Below are 7,488 nucleotides of genomic sequence, written 5' to 3' on the forward strand. Positions count from 1 at the left end.
CCCCCAGGAGAGAGAGTGTTTGCAGCATTACATGAGCTTATGAAGTACAGAGGTTGGGTACAAGGCCATGGCAACGGGAATGGCTGCAGAGAAATGATCAGGACAGAATTCTCTGAGAACGTCCCTCCTAAGCAATGCTGATAGAGAGAGAGCCAGGCCTCGGCCAGCCTGTTCCTGCCAGGAAAAAAGACACATCCAGTCTCCAACTAGCCTCTTTCTTCCAAGCATCCTGTTCCTCAGATACAGAGAGACCCAAAACCTAACCACCCTGTCCTTCCTAGGCAATTTACCCTTCAGATAGAAAGGGAGCCTGTCCCTTCTAAGCAATGTTACCCTTTGGAGAGAGCAAGTCTCTGGGCCCCCACCAACTGTGCTACCTCTGTCTTGTCCTCATCTCAAGGAAACATAAGAAACATAAAAAAATGCCATACTGGGTCAGACCAAGGGTCCATCAAGCCCAGCATCCTGTTTCCAACAGTGGCCAATCCAGGCCATAAGAACCTGGCAAGTACCCAAAAACTAAGTCCATTCCATATAACCGTTGCTAATGTCAGTGGCTATTCTCTAAGTGAACTTAATAGCAGGTAATGGACTTCTCCTCCAAGAACTTATCCAATCCTTTTTTAAACACAGCTATACTAACTGCACTAACCACATCCTCTGGCAACAAATTCCAGAGTTTAATTGTGCGTTGAGTAAAAAAGAACTTTCTCCGATTAGTTTTAAATGTGCCCCATGCTAACTTCATGGAGTGCCCCCTAGTCTTTCTATTATCCGAAAGAGTAAATAACCGATTCACATCTACCCGTTCTAGACCTCTCATGATTTTAAACACCTCTATCATATCCCCCCTCAGTCGTCTCTTCTCCAAGCTGAAAAGTCCTAACCTCTTTAGTCTTTCCTCATAGGGGAGTTGTTCCATTCCCCTTATCATTTTGGTAGCCCTTCTCTGTACCTTCTCCATCGCAATTATATCTTTTTTGAGATGCGGCGACCAGAATTGTACACAGTATTCAAGGTGCGGTCTCACCATGAAGCGATACAGAGGCATTATGACATTTTCCGTTTTATTCACCATTCCTTTTCTAATAATTCCCAACATTCTGTTTGCTTTTTTGACTGCCGCAGCACACTGAACCGACGATTTCAATGTGTTATCCACTATGACACCTAGATCTCTTTCTTGGGTTGTAGCACCTAATATGGAACCCAACATTGTGTAATTATAGCATGGGTTATTTTTCCCTATATGCATCACCTTGCACTTATCCACATTAAATTTCATCTGCCATTTGGATGCCCAATTTTCCAGTCTCACAAGGTCTTCCTGCAATTTATCACAATCTGCTTGTGATTTAACTACTCTGAACAATTTTGTATCATCTGCAAATTTGATTATCTCACTCGTCGTATTTCTTTCCAGATCATTTATAAATATATTGAACAGTAAGGGTCCCAATACAGATCCCTGAGGCACTCCACTGTCCACTCCCTTCCACTGAGAAAATTGTCCATTTAATGCTACTCTCTGTTTCCTGTCTTTTAGCCAGTTTGCAATCCACGAAAGGACATTGCCACCTATCCCATGACTTTTTACTTTTCCTAGAAGCCTCTCATGAGGAACTTTGTCAAACGCCTTCTAAAAATCCAAGTATACTATATCTACCGGTTCACCTTTATCCACATGTTTATTAACTCCTTCAAAAAAGTGAAGCAGATTTGTGAGGCAAGACTTGCCCTGGGTAAAGCCATGCTGACTTTGTTCCATTAAACCATGTCTTTCTATATGTTCTGTGATTTTGATGTTTAGAACACTTTCCACTATTTTTCCTGGCACTGAAGTCAGGCTAACCGGTCTGTAGTTTCCCGGATCGCCCCTGGAGCCCTTTTTAAATATTGGGGTTACATTTGCTATCCTCCAGTCTTCAGGTACAATGGATGATTTTAATGATAAGTTACAAATTTTTACTAATAGGTCTGAAATTTCATTTTTTAGTTCCTTCAGAACTCTGGGGTGTATACCATCCGGTCCAGGTGATTTACTACTCTTCAGTTTGTCAATCAGGCCTACCACATCTTCTAGGTTCACCGTGATTTGATTCAGTCCATCTGAATCATTACCCATGAAAACCTTCTCCATTACGGGTACCTCCCCAACATCCTCTTCAGTAAACACCAAAGCAAAGAAATCATTTAATCTTTCCGCGATGGCCTTATCTTCTCTAAGTGCCCCTTTAACCCCTCGATCATCTAACGGTCCAACTGACTCCCTCACAGGCTTTCTGCTTCGGATATATTTAAAAAAGTTTTTACTGTGAGTTTTTGCCTCTACAGCCAACTTCTTTCATATCTAGTCAGTTGAAACACCCTCCCCCCCCCCAGTACTTTTTTTTTTCATGTTTTGGCTTAAGAAAAGCTCAGGAAAGCCTTTTCACCTTGGAAGATCTGCCAGACCCTGCCCAACCTTGAGCTTCTCTGCATGTCCAGTAGTGATGGTAAGATAGCCAGTGTGCTATAACTAGCCCTTAGCCAAAAGTCACCGACCCTAGCCTGCAAAATGCTAGATTGGGAACCTGAGACTCATTAGTTTCCCAGCTTAGGCAAATTCTGGTACTCCATTATTATTTTTCTTAACCGTACAGAAGATTTGGAAAGGAGCACTGGTGCCTGGATTTGCAGCAGTATGCGAGAGGAAGACGTGCTCGAAACCCTTGTGATACTGGTGCACTGCCCCTGAGTAACGGTGCTTTACCCCTGTGGCACCCCACTCCCCCTCATGCTGTGTGTCGTGAAGCCCGGGCATACTGCCCGCCTCCATGGCCCTGGCACAAGATGATCAGCCAGCAGCAGCACCCATCTCCCAGGCAGCAGAGAAATCAGCTGTGAACCAGAGAGGGAGACACAGGATGTCACGTACCACTTTTAACTTAATGATAACTTTAATGTGACAGCGATTTGTATTTTGTTCTGATTCCCCTTCCTGCGCACTTCAGCTTCCTGCCCAGTAAGAACCAGTCCCAACTCTGCTTGATGGGAGCTCTGAAGCTGAGGTGCCCTGGGATTTTATTCCCCCTGGCTAGGGTTCGTCTCGCTCCTTCCGTAACACAACCACTTCAGATGCTGGAGCACGAAGGGCCTGAATGCTACCTGTAGAGGTCGCTGTTCTGCAATGGCTGGGCCTTCCTCCCTGCAGCCTTCCTTCCTGGGCCTTCCTCCCTGCAGCCTTCCTCCCTGCAGCCTTCCTTCCTGGGCCTTCCTTCCTGCAGCCTTCCTTCCTGGGCCTTCCTCCCTGCAGCCTTCCTCCCTGCAGCCTTCCTTCCTGGGCCTTCCTCCCTGCAGCTTTCCTCCCTGCAGCCTTCCTCCCTGCAGCCTTCCTTCCTGCAGCCTTCCTTCCTGGGCCTTCCTCCCTGCAGCCTTCCTTCCTGCAGCCTTCCTTACTGGGCCTTCCTCCCTGCAGCCTTCCTCCCTGCAGCCTTCCTTCCTGGGCCTTCCTTCCTGCAGCCTTCCTTCCTGGGCCTTCCTCCCTGCAGCCTTCCTCCCTGCAGCCTTCCTTCCTGCAGCCTTCCTTCCTGGGCCTTCCTCCCTGCAGCCTTCCTCCCTGCAGCCTTCCTTCCTGGGCCTTCCTTCCTGCAGCCTTCCTTCCTGGGCCTTCCTCCCTGCAGCCTTCCTCCCTGCAGCCTTCCTTCCTGGGCCTTCCTCCCTGCAGCCTTCCTCCCTGCAGCTTTCCTCCCTGCAGCCTTCCTTCCTGCAGCCTTCCTCCCTGCAGCCTTCCTTCCTGGGCCTTCCTTCCTGGGCCTTCCTCCCTGCAGCCTTCCTTCCTGGGCCTTCCTCCCTGCAGCCTTCCTCCCTGCAGCCTTCCTTCCTGGGCCTTCCTCCCTGCAGCCTTCCTCCCTGCAGCCTTCCTTCCTGGGCCTTCCTTCCTGCAGCCTTCCTTCCTGGGCCTTCCTCCCTGCAGCCTTCCTCCCTGCAGCCTTCCTTCCTGGGCCTTCCTCCCTGCAGCTTTCCTCCCTGCAGCCTTCCTCCCTGCAGCCTTCCTTCCTGCAGCCTTCCTTCCTGGGCCTTCCTCCCTGCAGCCTTCCTCCCTGCAGCCTTCCTTCCTGCAGCCTTCCTTCCTGGGCCTTCCTCCCTGCAGCCTTCCTCCCTGCAGCCTTCCTTCCTGGGCCTTCCTCCCTGCAGCCTTCCTCCCTGCAGCCTTCCTTCCTGGGCCTTCCTCCCTGCAGCCTTCCTTCCTGCAGCCTTCCTTCCTGGGCCTTCCTCCCTGCAGCCTTCCTCCCTGCAGCCTTCCTTCCTGGGCCTTCCTCCCTGCAGCCTTCCTTCCTGCAGCCTTCCTCCCTGCAGCCTTCCTCCCTGCAGCCTTCCTTCCTGGGCCTTCCTCCCTGCAGCCTTCCTCCCTGCAGCTTTCCTTCCTGGGCCTTCCTCCCTGCAGCCTTCCTTCCTGGGCCTTCCTTCCTGGGCCTTCCTCCCTGCAGCCTTCCTTCCTGCAGCCTTCCTTCCTGGGCCTTCCTCCCTGCAGCCTTCCTCCCTGCAGCTTTCCTCCCTGCAGCCTTCCTTCCTGCAGCCTTCCTTCCTGGGCCTTCCTCCCTGCAGCTTTCCTCCCTGCAGCCTTCCTTCCTGCAGCCTTCCTTCCTGGGCCTTCCTCCCTGCAGCCTTCCTTCCTGGGCCTTCCTCCCTGCAGCTTTCCTCCCTGCAGCCTTCCTCCGTGCAGCTTTCCTTCCTGCAGCCTTCCTTCCTGGGCCTTCCTCCCTGCAGCTTTCCTCCCTGCAGCCTTCCTTCCTGCAGCCTTCCTTCCTGGGCCTTCCTCCCTGCAGCTTTCCTCCCTGCAGCCTTCCTCCCTGCAGCTTTCCTCCCTGCAGCCTTCCTTCCTGCAGCCTTCCTTCCTGGGCCTTCCTCCCTGCAGCCTTCCTTCCTGCAGCCTTCCTTCCTGGGCCTTCCTCCCTGCAGCCTTCCTTCCTGCAGCCTTCCTTCCTGGGCCTTCCTCCCTGCAGCTTTCCTCCCTGCAGCCTTCCTTCCTGCAGCCTTCCTTCCTGGGCCTTCCTTCCTGCAGCCTTCCTCCCTGGGCCTTCCTCCCTGCAGCCTTCCTTCCTGCAGCCTTCCTTCCTGGGCCTTCCTCCCTGCAGCCTTCCTTCCTGCAGCCTTCCTTCCTGGGCCTTCCTCCCTGCAGCCTTCCTTCCTGCAGCCTTCCTTCCTGGGCCTTCCTCCCTGCAGCCTTCCTTCCTGCAGCCTTCCTTCCTGGGCCTTCCTCCCTGGGCCTTCCTCCCTGCAGCCTTCCTCCCTGCAGCCTTCCTTCCTGGGCCTTCCTCCCTGCAGCCTTCCTCCCTGCAGCCTTCCTTCCTGGGCCTTCCTCCCTGCAGCCTTCCTCCCTGCAGCTTTCCTTCCTGGGCCTTCCTCCCTGCAGCCTTCCTCCCTGCAGCTTTCCTCCCGGCAGCCTTCCTCCCTGCAGCCTTCCTTCCTGCAGCCTTCCTCCCTGCAGCTTTCCTCCCTGCAGCCTTCCTCCCTGCAGCTTTCCTCCCTGCAGCCTTCCTTCCTGCAGCCTTCCTCCCTGCAGCCTTCCTTCCTGCAGCCTTCCTTCCTGGGCCTTCCTTCCTGGGCCTTCCTCCCTGCAGCCTTCCTCCCTGCAGCCTTCCTTCCTGGGCCTTCCTCCCTGCAGCCTTCCTCCCTGCAGCCTTCCTTCCTGGGCCTTCCTCCCTGCAGCCTTCCTCCCTGCAGCTTTCCTCCCTGCAGCCTTCCTTCCTGGGCCTTCCTCCCTGCAGCCTTCCTTCCTGCAGCCTTCCTCCCTGCAGCCTTCCTTCCTGGGCCTTCCTCCCTGCAGCTTTCCTCCCTGCAGCCTTCCTTCCTGGGCCTTCCTCCCTGCAGCCTTCCTCCCTGCAGCCTTCCTTCCTGGGCCTTCCTCCCTGCAGCTTTCCTCCCTGCAGCCTTCCTCCCTGCAGCCTTCCTTCCTGGGCCTTCCTTCCTGGGCCTTCCTCCCTGCAGCCTTCCTTCCTGCAGACTTCCTCCCTGCAGCCTTCCTTCCTGCAGCCTTCCTTCCTGGGCCTTCCTCCCTGCAGCCTTCCTTCCTGCAGCCTTCCTCCCTGCAGCCTTCCTTCCTGGGCCTTCCTCCCTGCAGCTTTCCTCCCTGCAGCCTTCCTCCCTGCAGCCTTCCTTCCTGGGCCTTCCTCCCTGCAGCCTTCCTCCCTGCAGCTTTCCTCCCTGCAGCCTTCCTCCCTGCAGCCTTCCTTCCTGGGCCTTCCTTCCTGGGCCTTCCTCCCTGCAGCCTTCCTCCCTGCAGCTTTCCTCCCTGCAGCCTTCCTCCCTGCAGCCTTCCTTCCTGGGCCTTCCTCCCTGCAGCCTTCCTTCCTGCAGACTTCCTCCCTGCAGCCTTCCTTCCTGCAGCCTTCCTTCCTGGGCCTTCCTCCCTGCAGCCTTCCTCCCTGCAGCCTTCCTTCCTGCAGCCTTCCTTCCTGGGCCTTCCTCCCTGCAGCCTTCCTCCCTGCAGCCTTCCTTCCTGGGCCTTCCTTCCTGGGCCTTCCTCCCTGCAGCCTTCCTTCCTGCAGCCTTCCTTCCTGGGCCTTCCTCCCTGCAGCCTTCCTCCCTGCAGCCTTCCTCCCTGGGCCTTCCTCCCTGCAGCCTTCCTCCCTGCAGCCTTCCTTCCTGCAGCCTTCCTCCCTGGGCCTTCCTCCCTGCAGCCTTCCTCCCTGCAGCTTTCCTCCCTGCAGCCTTCCTCCCTGCAGCCTTCCTTCCTGGGCCTTCCTTCCTGGGCCTTCCTCCCTGCAGCCTTCCTCCCTGCAGCCTTCCTTCCTGGGCCTTCCTTCCTGGGCCTTCCTCCCTGCAGCCTTCCTCCCTGCAGCCTTCCTTCCTGGGCCTTCCTCCCTGGGCCTTCCTCCCTGCAGCCTTCCTCCCTGCAGCCTTCCTTCCTGGGCCTTCCTTCCTGGGCCTTCCTCCCTGCAGCCTTCCTCCCTGCAGCCTTCCTTCCTGGGCCTTCCTTCCTGGGCCTTCCTCCCTGCAGCCTTCCTCCCTGCAGCCTTCCTTCCTGCAGCTTTCCTCCCTGCAGCTTTCCTCCCTGCAGCCTTCCTCCCTGCAGCTTTCCTCCCTGCAGCCTTCCTCCCTGCAGCTTTCCTCCCTGCAGCCTTCCTCCCTGCAGCCTTCCTTCCTGGGCCTTCCTCCCTGCAGCCTTCCTTCCTGCAGCCTTCCTCCCTGCAGCCTTCCTTCCTGCAGCCTTCCTTCCTGGGCCTTCCTCCCTGCAGCCTTCCTCCCTGCAGCCTTCCTTCCTGCAGCCTTCCTTCCTGGGCCTTCCTCCCTGCAGCCTTCCTCCCTGCAGCCTTCCTTCCTGGGCCTTCCTTCCTGGGCCTTCCTCCCTGCAGCCTTCCTTCCTGCAGCCTTCCTTCCTGGGCCTTCCTCCCTGCAGCCTTCCTTCCTGCAGCCTTCCTCCCTGCAGCCTTCCTTCCTGGGCCTTCCTCCCTGCAGCTTTCCTCCCTGCAGCCTTCCTCCCTGCAGCCTTCCTTCCTGGGCCTT

Source organism: Rhinatrema bivittatum, chromosome 12, assembly GCF_901001135.1.
Source record: "Rhinatrema bivittatum chromosome 12, aRhiBiv1.1, whole genome shotgun sequence".
NCBI lineage: Eukaryota > Metazoa > Chordata > Amphibia > Gymnophiona > Rhinatrematidae > Rhinatrema > Rhinatrema bivittatum.